At 42.2% G+C, this 19,802-nt stretch overlaps 1 long non-coding RNA gene across 1 annotated transcript; it reads right to left on the bottom strand.

Annotated features, from left to right (window-relative positions):
• Window positions 1–8,413: 8,413 nt before the first annotated feature.
• Window positions 8,414–9,212, bottom strand: LOC125485974. The gene is made up of 2 exons (XR_007264691.1): window positions 9,022–9,212; window positions 8,414–8,538 (listed from the first exon to the last, which is right to left on the bottom strand). It is a non-coding gene; the product is annotated as an uncharacterized LOC125485974 (long non-coding RNA).
• Window positions 9,213–19,802: the final 10,590 nt, after the last annotated feature.

Below are 19,802 nucleotides of genomic sequence, written 5' to 3'. Positions count from 1 at the left end.
CTAATGGCTTCAAGGGATTATGGAGAAAAGCACATTAATTTGGCAAAGATAATGAGCCATTAACCTACAGCAGCACAGCAAAGGGCTTGATGACCAAATGTCTGCCCTGACAGCTTCAGCAGATAGTGCTGTCACCTTCATTCCACCCCCAATGTCAACACCTACTTCCTGTTACTATGCCATCTGACCAAAACCCAACATCTCCCCTTGAAGGGGAATTGCTATCTGGTCTGCAGCATTGTATATCTATCTGGTGTCAGGATTCAAATTGGTTGAGGTGTGGCAAAGATAAGTAAACCAAAACCTGAAGTAACTCAAATTTAGGAGAAAACTGGATTGTGGGCTGTAGCCTAGACAGTCTAGTCAGATTTGGGGGAAGCATGATTAAAATTGTCTTTATCTCTATTCAACATCCAGTGAACCAGTGATGCAAAAACAATTGTGTAGATATTGAACCTAGCTGCACCCAATGCTGAAGTAAACTCAGTGGACTTCTCAAAACAAATTCACATCTGGTCGAGGCTGCAACATTCAAAACACAAGCTGGAAGAATCTTGGCTTTTTCTGGACAGTTTAGCATAAACCAGGAATTAGAATTCACTTTAAAAATGTTAAACTGCATATACTTCATCCTGGCATGACAAAATAACAGTACAATTACCTGATTGCCCAGTATTTGGCTTTAAAAATTGACATCAACAGCACTCAGACTGTGGTCTAAATCTTAATGGGGAAAAGCCATTAAAAATCTGTGGCATGCCCCGCAAGTGAAGCCTTCCCAAAACCAATACTAATTCCATTCCTGCAGTGTGTTTGGAGCATTGCCCACCTCCCAACTCAAAGCTTCTGCTGTCTATTTGAAGACCTGACATGAGGGATATCAATTACCTAATGCTCTGGTAACCTTGGGATTTTGCATAGGTATGGCATCAACAACTGCATCATTTCTTACAAGAATGCTCACTTGCACAAAAGGTTCTTTATCAGTACGCACAAAAATGTACAGGGATGCTGGTAATGAGTTAATCATACCACACCAAGGTTTCTTGCTGTACTGCAAAGTGTGACTTAAACTTCCAAACAGGAAGCACTTAGTCATCAAGCCCTACAAGTCTGAAACAGCAATCAAAAATTTATTCGAAATCGCCTCTAGATATCAACTTGGATATTGGTAACTATTTTGTCCTATGTTACTACAAGACACTAAATCATTCCCAAAAAATCTCAACACCCATGCTGAGTGATTAACAATAGCATTGTGACATTCAACTCTTTGCACTAACTGTGCAAATGCCAATGATAATTCAAGAAAATTTTCCAAACTGATCTTGCAATTTGCTTCAACTGGACATTTTTCTTCAAAACCCATTTAAGGCAATATGAACTACATGTTCCATATAGCAGAGCTAATTAGCTGTCCGTCACACAACTTCACTGTGTGGAAATTAGATAGTTCAAATCATAACCATTTGTAATGCCTGACATTCAAAACATACCCCTCAGACTAAGACTACCAATACAATACCATTGAAAAAGCTGCTAGTTGAGAGGTGCAGCTGCGAATATTGTACATTCTCTCCAGAAAGATCCTAAATCATTAAGTAGTTGCTTCATCAGTAGAGTTTACTTCAGGCAGTCCATCCAATTGGAAATTCTAGATCTAGAATCTAGATATCTGCACAAGTACAATTTGATCAGTTAATATTGTTTACTGTGCATTGGTTCAGCTATTGCCATGGTTATAAAATGGTCACATTATTTAACAGTTTTTTGAACTCACTTTGCACATGGACACTAACATGTAAGCAGTTAGGAATCAAGTTATAGATCAAATTACCACTGCTGGGATTGAGTTACTCGTTTCAATTGCACAACATTTTTGAACGATGTACAGAATTTGCTAGATTAATGAAATTCAGCCTTGATCTTATTTAATGGATTGATTTCCACCACTCCCCCAACATTGAAAGTTATACTTCAGAATTATTCTGAAGAAGGGTCCCGACCCAAAACGTCAGCTTTCCTGCTCCTCTGATGCTGCCGAGCCTGCTGTATTCTTCCAGCTTCACACTTCTCTGACTCCAGCATCAGCAGTTCTTATTATCTCTAGGTCACAAGTAGCCCAGTTCTGAATGGCATCCTAAAGTGTGACAAGATATTTTGAAAGTTTGCACAGTAGATTTGCTATCATGGTGGGTGCATGGTCCAGAGATGCAGGATAAGAAAAGCTATTACCATTAAATGATGGTTACAAGGACAAGTGGACAGATTTAATATCTGGTCAATAGATGGAGAAGAGGCTTCAGTGAGTCGCAAGGACTTGAAACTTACTGCCTAAAGGGGTGGACGAAGTGGAATCAACAGTGTAAGGAAATCAGATTGCATTTAGAGATAAAATTTATCAAGCTAAGGAATGGACACAGCTAGACTGCTCTGCCGAAAGCCATTTTATATATGGACTGAATGGCCTGTACTGCAAACAACTGTAATTTCAATCGCTCTGTTTAAAAAAAAATTGGGGAGGGGGGCTGGTAGTGGTCAGGGAGCAGGGCATATACTGAATTATGTACTGGCCAGGATGAGGAACACTGCTCTCCAACATACAAAGGGAAACCAATTTGAGGATTGTGTAAGGATCACTGCTGCATGTGAAGTGACTTCGAGTGAATCACGGATTCCCAAAATGGATCAAAGCTGAAATCAAAGCTCATTATGACATCTCCTTGCCTAGAAAAGCATACAACTTCAAGTACTGCACCATACACATGCAGCACTGAGATCCCTAACTGAGCACTAATAAATTCAACGTATTAGAGCACAGTAATAACAGAAGTGGGGACACCAATTGGCTTTGGCAACCACAGGTCGGGGGGGAGGTGGTGGGGAAGAGAGAGTGGGTGCGCAAGAATAAGATACATGACCAATGAGTAAAGGCACATGGGAGGCTGAGCATATGGGGATGGTGGTCAGCTGAGATCGGAGAGCACTCACACAAAAAAGGGAGTACACCACTTGACCCCTTGCATCTGTTCCACCATTCAATATGATCAAGATGCACGCACACAATTTTTGGCCACTTTGTGGTTATCAATATTGCAGGCTCACCACTTGCTGGGTGGAAAGATTTCTCATCTTAGTCTTAAAATGACCCCGCATTTCCTCCCCCACCATCACGAACATCCTTCCTGCATCTAACCTGCCTAGTTGTTAAAATTTTATAGGTTTCCTTTAGATCCTGCCCTCATTCTCAACTCCAGAGAATACAATCCTAAGTCAAATCTTAAAAAAACAAAGACAATTCAAATCAATGAGTGCAGAAATCAAAAAAAAAGGATGTATAGCCACAATTCATACAGGGCATTGATGCGCTCACACCTTGAATATGGCATGCAGTGTTGGTCTCCTTATCCAAAAGGAAACAGGATGTTCTTGCTAAAAAGAGGTGTAACAGTACTGTGACAACAAGGTGTAGAGCTGGATGAACACAGCAGGCCAAGCAGCATCAGAGGAGCAGGAAGGCTGACGTTTCGGGCCTAGACCCTTCTTCAGAATTTCTGTGTTCATCCAGCTCTACACCTTGTTGTCAGATTCTCCAGCATCTGCAGTTCCTGCTATCTCTGTAACAGTACTGTGTCTTTCAGAGATTCGTTCTGTCCTGGTCATCTTGCATGTTGTCACAGCAGTGCTGGAATGTCTGCTTCAGAAGCAATGGGTAAACAGCTTTGTGCTCTAATGTTTTTTTAAAAACTAAAGACAAAAGCAGCATGAATGGATGGAGTCAGGCTCACAATGACCCAGGCTTTTAGTTTCACTTTGTTGAAGCTAGGGTTTTTGGAGTTGGAACTGCTAAATGTGGCTCGCTCCCTCTGCTGCAGTCAAAAGCAAAAGTTCTCTCCCTGCTGCTAGATTGCTTACTTTTGTATTCCTTTCCCCTAGACTGGAAGGGAGATAGCATGTTAGGAAGATCTGTTTTACAAATTTGCTGCTCCCAAGGGCATATTTATGGGATGCTATATCAGAACAGTTGATTAGTTAAACAATGTTTAGTATTTCAATAGAATTAAAGTTATGCCAATTCTTGTTTTATTTGTATTTTAACTGTAAGAATACAGTGTTTCGCTCAGAGCCTAGTAGTGTACCAAATCACACCTGGAACACAGAATCTTACACTTTCCTTTGAGTAAAGGAATTCGCGTCTTGATATATTTTGAGGGGGTTTGGTCTGGTCCATAAGAGGGAATGCAGTAAAGCTTTACCAAAAGAAGCTGTGAACTTGAAAGATAAGTCTAAAGGACAATTCCAAGTGTGAAATTGTACAGCTTGGAATGACACATCAAGATAAACAAACTGGCACATAACAGTGCATACAAATTCTCATGTATAAAAACATTATTTTGATGCCACAGCCAAAGTCAAAATCCAAGACATCCTACAGATCAAGCAAGTGTAAATTCACATTTTATATCATTTAAAAGATAAGAGTCTCCAATGTATTGGCTACTTAAACATCAACTAGCTAAGCCAAGCCACACAACATGACAATTGAACTCAATGTCAGCTTCTTTTGAGACACTGTACTTAAGCTTCAAGTCAATTTTTTTTTCTGTATTTGCCCATACTTGCTCCCAATCCAGAAAATTTAATATATTAACGTAAGGGATTCCCACTGCTAAAATGCTTAAGCATTATCTTCATACAGCAACTCTTCAGCTTTACAAGTTATTCAACTAACATTCAAAAGCCCCAAGGGTATTATTTAAATTCAATCTTAAGTCATTCTGCTCCATGCAAAAACAGGGTTGCAGCGTAAATGCACTCCAAAGCACAGGATGCTCAACAGGCATATTATGACACAAACTGGTCTTACATCAATAAGGGTGACTAGAAGTAGCTACAATTTCTCCTCATCTGGCAAATGCAAATTCATGATTCATATTCAAAAATGATATGAAACAGTCTCCAATGAATTGGCTACTTAAACACCAAATAGTTAAGCCAAGTCACACTTGATAAACCATTCATGTGGATTCATAAAGGTTCCCAGTGACAACTAAACTCAATGTCAGCAATGTTACATCTGCACCCAGACAGGACATCCTGGAGGGCACATCCACGGAGGCAAAATGGGTAGAGTTCAAAAATAAGATGGGAGCAATCACTGATTGGATTATACTACAGGCCTCTCAACAGCCAAGAGATTGAGGAACAATTATATAGGCGGATTATGGTAAGGTGCAATAAAAATAGTTGTCATAGTGAATGACTAACTTCCCCAGTATCAACCAGGAATCCCTTAGAGCAAGAGTTTAGACCCAGCGGAATTCGTTAAGCGGCATCCAAGAGGGTTTCCTGAAACAGTATGTGGATAATCCAGCTACAGGAGGGGCCATACTGGACCTTGTATTGTCTAACCAGCCTGGCCAGGTGACAGACCCTTCAGAGAGAGCACATCTTGTTAAGTGAACACAACCCTTAAGTTTTAACTCACTCAGATAGTAGGAACTGTTGATGCTGGAGTCTGAGATAATAAGGTGTGGAGCTGGAGGAACGCAGCAAGCCAGGCAGCAGAGGAGCAGGAAAGCTGACATTTCGGGTCTGGACCCTTCTTCAAAAATGAAGAAAGGTCCCGACCCAAAACGTCAGCTTTCCTGCTCCTCTGATGCTGCTTGGCCTGCTGTGTTCCTCCAGCTCCACAACTTGTTATCCCTTAAGTTTTAAGATAGCTATGAACAAGGATAAGTCAGGACCTCAAGGGAAGGCATAAATTGGGAGAAGGCAAATTACATTAGTGTTAGGCAGGAACTAGAGTGTTCATTGGGAGGAGCTGTTATCAGGCAAGTCCAGATTTGACATGTGGGAACTATTTAAAGACCTGCTGGCGAGAGTTCAAGTCTGGCATGTTCCATTAAGGAGGAAGGATAAGGAAGGCAAAGTAAGGGACCCTTGGATAGTGAGGGAGTTTGTGAATTTAGTCACAAAGGGGAAATAAAAACACAGAAGGAAAGCTAACATCAGATAGGGCCCATGGGGAATACAAGAAAAGCACCCAAGCAGGAAATTAGGGGAGCAAGAGGGCATGGAATGATCTTGGCCAGTAGGGTTAAAGAGAATCCCAAAGGTATTCTATGGATCCATTTAAAAACAATAGGATAACTAGGGAGAAGGTAGGACCACTCAAGGTGAAAGGAGGGAACTTGTGCTTGGAAGCAGAGAATATGGGCAAGATCCTAAATGAGCACTTTGCATCAGTATTCACCCAGAAGAATACGGAGAATAGTGAGAATTGTGTGGGGCATGCTAAAATGCATTGAGATCAAGAAAGAAGTGGTGTTGATCTCTTCAAGAGCATCAAGGTGGCTAAGTTCCTAGGGCCCGATGGTATCTAGCCCAGATTATTGAGAAAGGCATGACAGGAGATTGCTGGGACCTTGACCAAGATCTTTGTATCCTCACCAGCCACTGGAGAGATCCCAGAGTACTAGTGAGCGGCTAGTGTTGTTCCTCTGTTCAAGAAGGGAACTAGAGATAATCCAGGAAACTACAGACTAGCAAGTCTCACGTTGGTGGTTGGAAAGCTATTAGAGAGAATTCTTAGGGACAGGATTTATGCACATTTGGAAAAAGCATGGCCTCATTAGGGCCAGTTAGCATTAGCTTTGTGCAGGGCAGGTCATGTCTTACTAAGATGATTGGCATTTGAGGTGGTGACAAAGCTGATTGAGGGTCGACAGTGGATGTTGTTTACATGGATTTTCATAAGGCTTTCAACAAGGTCCCTCATGGTAGACTCATCCAGAGGATTAAGATGCATGGGATCCAGAGTGACTCGGCCACATGGATTCAGAATTGGCTTGCCTATAGAAGCAAGACGGTATTGGTGGCATTTTCCAGGCTGGAGATCCATGACTAGTGGTGTTCCGCAGGGGATCTGTACTGGGACCTCTGCTGTTTGAGATTTATATAAGTGACTTGGATGAAAATGTAGATGGGTAGGTTAGCAAGTTTGCAGACGATATAAAGATCGGTGGAGTTAGGGATAGTGTCGAAGTTTGTCAAAGGACACAGCAGGATATGGGCAGAGAAGTGGCAGATAGAGTTTAATCCGGTTAAGTAAGGTGCTACACTTTGGGAGATCAAGTGTTAAGGAAACATATAGCTAGTGGCAAGACTCTGAACAGCTTTGATGTACAGAAGGATCTTGGGGGTTCAAGTCCATAGCTCCCTGCAATTAGCCAAGTAGATAGGATGGTAAAGGTGGCAAATAGCATGCTTGCTTTTATTGGTTGGGGAATTGTGTACAAGAATCAGGCTGTCATGTTGCAGCTTTTAAGATGTTGATTAGGCCACAGTATTGCATTCAATTCTGGTCACCACATTACAGGAAAGATGCAGGGGCTTTGGAGAGTACGCAGAGGAGCTTTACCAAGATGCTGCCTGGACTAGAGGTTAAGTAATATAGAGGCTAGAAAAACTCAGTCTCTGCTACTCAAAGGAAAACAGAGGGGGGAGACCTGATACAAATCTATAAAATTGAGATGCATAGATAGAGTTGAAAGGTCTAATACTAGGGGGCATGCATTTGGGGTGGGGTTCAGAGGAGACACCAGGAGCAACTTTTTTGTTAAAAAAAAGTACGAGTCTGGAACACTGCCAGGGTGGTGGTGGAGGAGGCGGCAAATATAGAGGCATTTAAAAAAAAGGACTTTTAGACAAGGACATGAATATGCAAGGAATAAAGGCATATGGACCAACAGCAGACAAAAGGGATTAGTTTAATTTGGTGTCATGTTTGGCACAGTATCATGGGCTGAAGGGCCCCTCTGCTGTACAGTTCTATCTTGTACCATTTTAACACTTCTAGATCAAATCCTAAAATAAACTTGCCTAACAGCATGTGAACTACAAAAAAAAAGGCAGTTTACCACCAGCTCCAAGGGGCAGTTGGAGATTGGTATTTCTTGAAGTGTAGCCAGCAGTATTCAGATCATAAGCAGAAAGTTAAGACTGATACTTGCATCAAAAGATAGCAGTTAAGTGGGTCACACTACCCATACTTTCACAGTTCAGTGGAACAGGGACTGCTGCTACGTGACATCACACCACAAAATGATCTTGAGTCATACCTCACAACTCTTTGGTCATTGCTGTTGATTTGTTTCCACTCAGCTGCACCAAGTTAAACAGAATCTTCCAATTTTGCTACAGCTGGACACAGTCACCAAGACAAATTCTTGAACAGAATCTGTTCTATTAATCATGATCTATCAACTTGACAAGTATGGCCCATTATTACTAAAACAAAAATAAATACTTGCAAGCTGTAAGACCCAAAATAAAGTTAAAGGTGTCAACCACATCAGTTCCATGAAATGCATTTTAAATATTAATCCTAGCTATCACCACATGATTCATACCTTTGAATATCGATATGGTTTCTTCATAACAAAGATTTTTGGTAGATTAGCTAATGGTTCTCCATTTTCTTCAATCCATTCCCTTTTATCCATGGCTGCCATGGAGGGCTTTGTGAACATGTACCTTCAAACGAAAACACAAAGCTTTAAACTCAGTCAATTCGAACATTTAAAGCTACTGCACCTTAATGAACCCAAGTTAAGTTAGCTCGGAACACAGTTAACGCTACAAAAGAAATTTAATTTCCATTCCATCAACTACTGTTGCGCTAGTAGCGTTACACTATCGTACAGCACAGACATCAAAGTACCAATTGCGCAGGTTTGTCTCCTCACCCACTAGGAGAAAGCAACTGCAACCAGCTCTCCCTTAGACATTTTCAGTTTTGAAACAAACCAACTTGCAAAAATAAAAAAGGACAAAATTAACCCGACTTCACCACAGCCAAGGCACACTAGGAACAAATGGCCAGCTATTTCATTTGACGTCGTAGGAAGCCATAAACAAAACGTGATATAAACAAGATAGGACAAAAAAAAGTAGTTTGCTTCACCAGGTACAAAGACCGAGGCTAGACCATGTTTTGCATAATAACCACACACACACCTGACAGAGAGAGATTCCGAGGCTGACAGTTCAGGCCTCTGACTGAGGAAGTTTGCCCGGGTGAGAGAGAGCAGGAAAGAAAAAGGCGTCCGGCTGCCCTGCCGGTCACCAGGTCCGGGCCGAGTGGAGAGACTGAACGAGGAAGGAGAGCGGCCCACCCGCCCGCGCCGAGGTTTTTTTTTTGGGGGGGGTTGGGGGGGGGGGGGGGAACGGCAGGGGGGGGGTGGGGGGGGGGGTTCAGACCCCGGCGCCTCCCCAAAGACCGACTCCCGAAGACAGGAGGCCGAGTGCAGGCTCCTTCCCGGGAGGGGAGGGGGTATGGAGGAAGTGGGGGTTATGGACACTCGGCCCTTCGCTTGCCGCCTCTCCCGCTCTGGCCTGAGCCGGAGCCGACGGAACCGGCCTGTCTCCCGAAGCCCGGCAACAGCCGCTTCACACACCCGGATGTACAGACCAACCGCCTGCCTGTCCCCACAACCAAAACAAAAAAAAAATCAACACACAAAAAAAGCCAGAAGGCCCGCACTTTCCTTTTTTTTAAAAAAAAAAGCGCTTTCGATTACACTTTTAATAATTTTGTTAAGACCCCTCTTCGTCCTCAAAAGGGAAAGGGCCCTCAAGCAACTAGCATTGACGACTATATTTTAGACCATGGAACCAATCAGAACGGAGGGGGCGGGGGCCAGACCAGAACGTCATCGGGTCAATCCCATTCACTTTTTTGTCTGATTGACAGTGATACCGGAAGTGGGCGGCTGAGTGCTCTCAGAGGCTGTCTATTGAGAAGGGCAGCCAAATAGAGCATTCAGAGCAATCACATCATCCTGGATGATTAAATTTAATTCATCTCACATGTCATAGCCAATATTAGACAATATTGTTCATGCTTCTTTCTCCTCAACCACTGACCCCTCTCCCTGTGGAATTTTTTTTCCCCACAAAGTACTGTGTCACTGACTTTAGTCAAGGTAGTATTGAATAGATTTTTGTTAATGGAGTCAACGGCTCTGAGGCACATAGAGGAAAGTGGAGTGGATACCACAACATGTCAGCAAATCAGCTTTCCCAAGGAGTCCCCAATCAGGCACACATAAAAATGCACAGCAAGCCTCTGGACAATGTGGATCATTTTCCATACCTTGGAAGCTTCCTCTTGGTGCAAGCAGACATTGATAATGAAATCAAACATTGACTCCAATAAACCATTGCAACCTAAGGAACAGAATGTTTGGAGTCCAGGACTTCAAATCCAGCACTAAGCTCATGCACTACATTGAAGCCATGCTCCCACCCTCCTGTATGCACCAGAAACATAGAGCATGTACAGTAGATATCTCAAATCATTGGAGAGTTATCACCACTGCTGCCTTTGCAAAATCCTGGAAATCCATTGGCAGAATAGGCATACCAACATAAGCATCCTCTCCCAGGCCAATGTCACGTATGACTAGCTGCTGTGGGTGGGCCCAACATCGGACTCCCTAAACAGGAACTCTGGTCTGAGCTCGGCAGTGGTAAGTGATCACTAGGAGGGTAAATGAAATGCTACAAGGACACTCTGAAAACCCCCCCAAACAAATGTAATATCCCCACCAATGCATGGGAATTGCTTGCCCTAGAATGCACAAACTTAAGAAGAAGTATCCACAAAAATGCCACCACTTCCAGTATCACCAAGTGGAGCACATGGAGGCTAAGCACAAGGAGGGGAAAGAGTTCACAGAATCAGAACATCCCACCCTCCTGCTTCATCAAATGTCACCTGCCCCTCCCCTGGAGTCTGCGGCTCCAGGATTGAATTATTTAACCACCAAAGAAATCCCCCTTCCCCACCCCAAATGGAAGGAAGTTGTCCTGGACCCTGAGGGACTGCCAAAGAAGAGGAGATTAGATCCTCATTAGTTATATGGGACAAATGTGCTTCCAACCTCTCTGCCCATAAGACACATGTCTATCTTTTCCAGATCTCACTGTTTGAATAACTGCAATAAGATTTTTCTAGTTATGGCACAGTCACCGTTGCATAAATCAACAAACAAATTCTTACAAATGAAGAGGTTTGGTACAGAGCTAAACAAGTTGTTCTTGGCTTACTTAAGCTCAACATTTCAGTGCTTCTTATAAAAAAAAAGTATCACTATCCTTTAATGCTTGGAAGCAGTGGCAGACTTGAACTAGCACATGGTCCCAAAGGTTAAAAAGTAGACAGCAACATCTCCTGCCAAATTGTTGAAAATTGAGTCAGATGATTTTTCAGACATTCAGAGAGCTGCCTAAGATGAACATTTCCCCTGTGTACACTAGTGGGGAGCCTAATGCCTTATTTAGGACTCCTTGAGAAAACAGATATGCCCAAATATCAGGTTTGTCCCACCAGAACTGTTCTGAAGAAGAGTCATGACATACTTGAAACATTAACTCTCCAAAGATGCTGCAAAACCTGTTGAGTTTCTCCAGCATCCCTTGTTTTTGTATCACATTTTCATCATCTGCAGCATTTTACTCATAATTGAATAAATTATTTCTCTCCAGTTTAAGAACAAACTTCAGGACCGTACCATATGTCACCTTGCAACTCATGCATACACATCAGCGCTTAGGTCATCGCTTAAAGATCCAGACTCAAAGCAACATGTTTTGCAGGCTCCCATTTCCAGTTTCCTCCTCAAGCAAAGCACATCGACCTTAAGATGTGCATGAACAGTCTCAGATTAAGTGCATATACGTAAAAGTACTATTAAAAATCCTGAGATTTCAGTTCTTCTGTGAGATTGTGGATAAAGTTGAATATGAATGAGAAACTACATCTCTCACAATCACCTCAGAAGAGTTAGCACATCTATGGTTATGCTCCAATTGCAGTATTGATACAGCTCAAAGGAGAACACCAGCTTTTCCAACCCAAGTTTGAAACTTAAATCTCTCATCCCTGGAACCATTCTGTTAAATCTCCTCTGCACCTCATCATGTGTCCTCATGCTCCTCCTAAAATGTGGTGGCCAATGGTGGTCAAAGTCACAAATAACAACATATGTGACTGTGACCAGGATAAACTATTCCTTCTCTGGTTTTGAATCTATACCGATTTTGACATGGTTCACCACGCCAAACTCACCAACACTACTACCCAGCTTGGTAGGGCTGGACTCACCTAGTCCCTCTTGTCTCTCCAGTTGTAGTCAGACAATTACCATCATTGATTTCTCTTTTCAATCTGGCAACATTGTCATAGAGTCATACAACACAGAAACAGGCCCTTTGGTCTAATTCGTTCGTGCCAACCAGACATTCCAAAATGACCTAGTCTCATTTGCCAGCATTTAGCCCATACCCCTCTAAATCCTTCCTATTCATAAACCCCTCCAGATAGATTGTTTGTGGTGTCTCTCAAGGTCTAGCCCTACCAGCTCTTATTTCTCATCTGTATACTTCATTTTGGTGGCACCATTTAAAAATACACCAATGGATTCCACGTATGGGCTGATGACACCCAACTCTGCCTCACCACACCTCTCTCAACTCTTACAGTATCTCAAAATTGTCAGGCTGCTTGTCAATATCTGGGGCTTGATGAGCAGAAATTTCCCTCAACTAAATATTCAGAACAATGAAGCCATTACAAACTACATTTCTGAGTCACCAATTCCCTGCTCTACCTGGTCACTGTCTGAGGCTGATTTAGACTGTTCACAAACTTTGTGTCATATCTGATCCTGATAAGATCTCATCCTCACAACACTACTGAGACTGTCACCCAACTCTGACCTGCACCAGTGCACCTGCTATTGAAATCCTTATTCAAGTTTTTGTTAATTGGGTCTTCACTATTCTATTCTATTCTTATTCCATTCCCTACAAATCAAACATTAAGCTAATTTGCACCAAATCCCATTGACTTGGCCACCACATTTTAGGAGGAGCATGAGGACCCATGATGAGGTGCAGAGGAGATTTACCGGAATGGTTCCAGGGATGAGAGATTTTAGTTACAAACTTGGGTTGGAAAAACTGGGCTCTCCTTTGAGCAGAGATTATGGGGAGATTTGATAATAGTGTGCAAGATTATGACAAGTTTGGATAAGGGAAGCAGCAGAAAACTGTGACTATTGTTGATAGTAGAAGGATGAAGGGGGACACAGATTGAAGGTTTTGGTCAAAAGATATGCCAGAGATGTGAAGAGGAACACTTTAACTCAGCAAGCAGTAATGATCAGGAACTCATTGCCCACAAACAGAAACACCAGCAGGAAATTGAATAGACACTTGAAGGATAAAACAACTTGCAGAGTGACAGGGATCAAGAGAGGAAATAGAATTAACATTGAATTGGTTCACAGGAAGTCAGCATGGATTCAGAGAATTCCTTCTGCATTGTAAATGACTCTATGATTGCTGTACTTATTGACATGCATTGGCTTCCAGGTAAGCAATGCTGCAATTTCAAAATGATCATTTTTGTTTTCAAATCGCTCCATGGCCTCATCCTTCCCTATCTCTTTTATTTCCTCCAGCTCCATGATGTTTTGAGATCCAACCTCCTCTAATTTTGGACATCCTTAATTTTAAACACTCCACCATTGGTAGTCATACTTTCATTTGCCTGGGCCCTAAGGTCTGAAATTATGTCCTAAAACTCTTTGCCTTTCTACCTTTCTTTCATTAATTGTAACACTGTTGATTCTTAATTGCCCTCTGAAATTATCTAAAAAGCCACTCAAACCACAATGAATTTTAAACTGGATGGACCACCTAGCAACGAACTAGATACCAGAAACAACTCCAACACAGCCATGTTGAGCTTGTAATGTTCTCTTCGCTAACATAGAATCCCTGCAGCATGGAAGCAGGTTATTCGGCCCATCGAGTCCACACCGACCATCCAAACATCTCTGTAACCCCACATTTCTCACGGCCAATCCACCTAACCTGCACATCTTTGGACTGTGGAAAAAACCAGAGCACTCGGAGGAAACTCATCCAGACACAGGGAGAAAGTGCAAACTCCAAACAGACAGTCGTCCAAGGCTGGAATTGAACCTGGGGCCCTGTGAGGCAGCATGCTCACCACTGAGCCACCGTGCCACCCTAACATCTGGAACCTTGTGTCAAAATTCAGACAACTGTCCCAGAAACTAGTCAAGCAGCAGCTACACAGTCATACTCATAGAATCATTCCTTGTAGACAATGCTCCAGACATCATCATCCTTGGATATGTCACCCCCCAGCAGCAAGACAAACCCACTAGAGTGGCATTACAGTGGTACACTGTGCAGGAGATAGTTATCCAGGGAGTTGTTGATATTGAGTCTGGGCCCCATGAAGTTTCATACTGTCAGGTCAAACATGGGCAAGGGAACCTCCTGCTGATAACCACTTAGCACCCCTACTTGGCTGATTATTCAGGTTTCCTCCTTGTTAAACATTACTAGGAGGAAGCACTCAGGGTGGCATGGGTGCAGAATGCACTCTGGGTGGGGGAAGCTCAAAGTCCATCAACCAAAGTGTCTCAGTAGTATCACCACTGACCAAGCTGGTTGAGCTATTGTGGAATCCCTACAGTGTGGAAACAGGCCATTAGGCCCATTAAGTCCACACTGACCGTCTGAAGAGCATCCCACCCAGACACTGTAACCCTGCATTACCCATGGCTAATCCACCTAACCTGCACACCTTTGGACTGTGGGAGGAAACCAGAACACCCAAAGGAGACACAGTGCAGAATATGCAAACTCCACACAGACAGTTGCCTGAAGGTGGAATCAAACCCAGATCTCTGGTGCTGTGAGGCAACAGTGCTAACCAATGAGCCACTGTGCTGTCCTAAAGTTCGAAAGGATATTCTTAGAATCCCTACAGTGTGGAAACAGGCCATTTGGCCCAACAAGTCCACACCAACCCTCCAAAGAGCATCCCCGCCCAGACCCATCCCCCATCCTATCCCCGTAACCCTGCATTTTCCTAACGCTAACGCACCTAACCGACACATACCCGAACACTATGGGCAATTTAGCATGGCCAATCCACCTAGCTTGCACATCTTTGGACTATGGGAGGAAACCGGATCACCAGAAGGAAATCCACACAGACACAGAGAGAATGTGCAAACTCCATGCAGACAGTAACCCGAGGGTGGAATCGAATTTAGGACGCTGGCGCTGGGAAAGCAGCAGTGCTAACCACTGAGCCATCATGCCATCACCTATCTCCATCTCACCTACCCTCCCCCTTGCCCCACTCCCTTCCCTCCATTTATTTCTGGGCTCCCCTCCCCCTCTTCAGTCCTGACAAAGGGTTTTAGCCCAAAATATTGACTTCCCTGCTCCTCGGATGCTGCCTGACCTGCTGTGATTTTCGAGCTCCGCATTTATTGACTCTAGCTTCCAGCATCTACAGTCCTTTTTGTCTCCATGTCCAAATGTGTTTAGTCCTAGACCATATTCATGTTTCAGCTGAGAAGTGGTTTGTAATATTCACACTCCACTAAAGATAGACAATGACCATCTCCACCAATAGGGAATCTAAACACTATCCCTGAGCACTCCCACACTATCGATATCAATGGCCAAAAACCAAACTGGATCAATCATGCACAAAGTGTGGCTGTAAGTGCAAGTCTAAGGCTGGAATTCTGTGACAAATAATTCAGCACCTACCTCCCATGCCTGTCCATTATTGACAAGGTACAAGCTAGGAGTGCCTGGATGTGTGCAGCTCCAGCAATACTCAAGAATCTTGACACCATTCAGAAAAATTAGTCTGCCTGATTGGCATCTGATGCACCACCTTAATTATTTATTTCCTCCACCACTGATGCACAGTATTAGAAGAGTGAACCATCTGCAAGATGAACTGCAGCAATCCCTTACAGCTTCTTCAACTTCACCGTCCAAACTCATTGACCACTACCACCGGGAAAGATGAGGGGAGCAGATATGTGGGAAAACCACCACCTCCATGTTCCCTTCCAAGTCGCAAACCATCCTGACTTGGAATTATCTAATTAGTTTTTCATTGTCACTGGGTCAAAATTCCAGAACTCCCTTCCTAAAGCACTCCAGGTTCATGTACATTCCAAGGGCTGTAACAGCTCACTAGCAGTTTCTCAAGGACAACTAGGAATGGGCAATAAATGGGCACCAAAGCCCACATCCTGTGAATGAATTTTTTTAAAAAATCGCACTGATACTCAGTTTGAGTTCCGTCACTCTCACTCATCTGCAGATCTCTTTACAGCCTTTCTTCAAACTCGGATAAAATAATTGAATCCCAGAGGTTTTTCCTTTATTATTTTGGAGCAAATGTGCACACTTGTTGTCTATGTCTAACTGCTCCTTAACAGAATGGTTTACTCAGAAATTTCAGAGAGCAGGTAAGAGTCATCCACCTTGCTGTAGGTGTAGATCAGTTGTAGGCCAGGCGAGGTAAGGAAGAAATATTTCATTTACCAAAGGGCATTAGTGAACCAGATGGCTTTTTACAGAATTGATGATAGCTGTTGTGACCACCATTACTAAGACTAGTTTTATATTCCAGATTTTCTTTCCATTGAACTTCAATTCCACTAGCTGCCATGGTGGGTTTTAACTATGGCCCCAGAGTATAATCTGTGTCTCGAGATTACACGTCCACTAACACTGTACCACCATCTCTCCTCAAAAAATAATTTGATCTTGACACCAAGGCAGCTTTTGACTGAGTGAAAAACTGAAATCAATGTGAATCGGAGGAATGCTTTCTAATGGTTGTTGAGTTTTGTTGAATAGTGTTTCAATATACTCACAGTATCATCATCATATAAACTAATAAACTAATTTATTAGCCCAGATGCTTATGTGCCTAAGGAATTCCACATTTGTAGATAATGGTTAGTTGTAATAAATATCTATTAGATTCCTCAATATTATAATAGCCACACCCCTATGGAGGCTAACCCCTCACACAGTAATTTGCAGCAAATTAGTATGCTTCCACTAGGCTGTCATGCTTCAAGTCATCCAAGGTAGTTTGGAGTATGAGATCTTTATACCCTCCGGTATATAATGGTGATATCATGAACATATCTCTGTAGGGTATACTGACTGTGACATGACAAAACACTTGTTGGAGGGATGTCTAGCACAAAGGAAGATGGTTGGGCTTTTGGAGGCCAAACATCTCAGCTTGAGGACTTGTCCTGTGTATATATTCAGCTGCTTTATCAATAATCTTTCCTCCATTATAGAGTCATGTTGTTCAATGATAAATGTACAATATTCAGAGCCATTTGCAGCTCTTCAGATGCCAGAGATCATGTTCACATGCAGCAAAATCTGGACCACAATCAGATTACAGCTATTAAGTGGCAAGTGATATTCATGCCACACAAATGCCAGACATTGGCCATCTGCATCAAGACACAATCTAACCATCTCCAAATGTCAACATTTTGGGAGTTACCTTTAATCAGAAATGTAACAGGACAAGCATCAAAAGTTCAAACATAGAGAATGCTGAAGGCACTCAGCTGGTCTGGCAGCATCTGTGGAGAGAGAAACAGAGTTAACATTGTAAGTCTGGTATGATTTTTCTTCAGAACTGAACAATGAATGATTTTAGAAAAGCACATGCCCCATCTCAGAACCCTGCAAAAGACATGACAGTGGTTTTATCTGCTCTGCTTTGGAACCCTCTGTTTTAATGTTCAATTTCTTGTTGTAGAATTACGTATTGCGTATTTGATCATTGCATCAAAATGCACAACTTTCAATAATTTTTAAAATGAGACTAGAATGAGCTCGAAAGTTATATGTAGATTGAGTGCAACCAAGTGAATTAAACATTGTCACAGAGGCCAGGCGAAGTAAGAAAGAAACACTTCATTTACTGAAGTCATAATTTGGAGGACAATAAAAGAAAAGATTGAGCCTCCTTGTATATCTGCTGAGGTATACACAACCATGCACACTCACATGTGCTTATGACTCAGTGATTCTTTTTGGATTTATGCATATGAAGTTGGTTGGGGTCTTGAACATTTATGAAACTAATTCAACATTCCTGTACATTTACACATCAATGTATCATAAGGTGGGGGGGTGGGGGGGTTGGCTTAGGGATGATGGGCAAGGACAGTTCCAGGGTATAGGATTCTTTCATGATAAGTTCATTAGTGAACATTTTTTTTTGGTAGTACAATTCAGTTCCTTGGTTAAAGATAATGTCTAAACTATAGACTGTGAATGCAGAAACAGAGATGGTGAAGGTTCAAGAGAATAAGAAGAAAACTAATGAGTCCCAGATAAAAATGCAGGTCAATTTTTTCCTAAATTAAGAATTTGAATGCTTAAGTCATGACTCTAATTGTGAATTAACATTAATAAAATTGATTTAAAAGAGCTGATTAAACATTGAGTTCGGAGAGGAATTGTAGTTCGTAGGCAAAATGATCAAACACTCAATGACAGCCAATCATTTCCAAAACTGGTTGGGGGGAAGCAGAATATCAACAATGGACAACAAATTGCCAAACTAGAATAATTACAAGTGCAAGGGTTCAATATTGACTTAATTTGGATTGAGAGAAAATCTTTCAAAAGCCAACTATCAGGTGATTGGATTGAAAATGCAATTAGACACATCATAAGAGATGTGTGAAATGATGTTTGTGAATGGTTTTTCTGGTTACATGATGTTTTATTATAGCATGCTTAAAGAGAGAAGAAGGCTTGGCAAGGCTGACTATTAACAGGTCCAGGCAGCAGGCTGTGAAAGGGGTCATTTCTGTTGACTGCCTACCCCTCTTCTGTGGTTATATTTGAGCCCAGGTGTCCTTGGAGAAGGAGCACGTAGTGTCCACCAATGCTCCTTGCTGCCTTTAGAGAGAGGTGGGTACCGCGGTGGGGTGGAGTGCTTTATTTCCCCCTCCAACTCTATTTTGATTTGATCCATACTCTCCCCTCACCTTCACTTTTTCTTTCACATAGGCATTGCCCCTACTGGGTTCTGCCTGACACTGGTTCCCTGGCCACATGGGTGTTTTTCCTCGTGGTGGAATATTTAATAAAATTGTTTACACAACTGGTGTTTTTACTGAGTCCTGCACTTGCACAGACACAACATGGGTGCTGTGGATAAAACCAAGCACTACTGCTGTATAGCAGTAGTGTAGGGGTATTAAAAAAATAACCATGAGATTAGGGAAAAAAAGAAAGAGGGAAAAAAAGAAGGCTTAAATTTATATTGCATTTTTCAACTTTTACAGATAGAGCCAATGAAATAATAAAAACAAAAATTCTGGAAATAAGCTGGTCAGTTGGACACTGAAAAAAGACAAATATGTTTTGGGTGTACACCATCATCAGAACCTCTGTCTTTCATAAATTGGGTCATTCAATAGGGAATTCAGCTCCTTGATCCTCTTCTGCTTTTCAGTTACATAATTTATCTGTATATCCCCACTGAATTCAGGGAATGCACCAAGTTTATGCAATGTGTCCTCAAAGTTTAATTATTTAAACCCTGATATCACAGTCAAAGAATCATTTAGGGCACAAAAGAATGTCACTCAACCTATCAAGTCCATGTTAGCTTCTCATAGAACAATTTCATCAATCCCACTGCTGACTGAGTTCCTGTAGCCCTGCAAGTTTACTTATTTCAAGTGCCCAGACAACTTCCTTTTGAAATCTATGATTCCAGATCCATCACACTTCTGGCCAGTGAAGAATCAGATCATTCCGATGAACGTACACTGTATTTCCTCCCCATATCTCTGTCTCAATGATACTACATAATTCTAATT

The sequence above is a fragment of the Rhincodon typus genome, chromosome 24 (assembly GCF_021869965.1).
Source record: "Rhincodon typus isolate 14 chromosome 24, sRhiTyp1.1, whole genome shotgun sequence".
Classification (NCBI taxonomy): domain Eukaryota; kingdom Metazoa; phylum Chordata; class Chondrichthyes; order Orectolobiformes; family Rhincodontidae; genus Rhincodon; species Rhincodon typus.
Note: the sequence above shows the minus strand (reverse complement) of the source record. Positions and strands in the feature narration are given on the sequence as shown.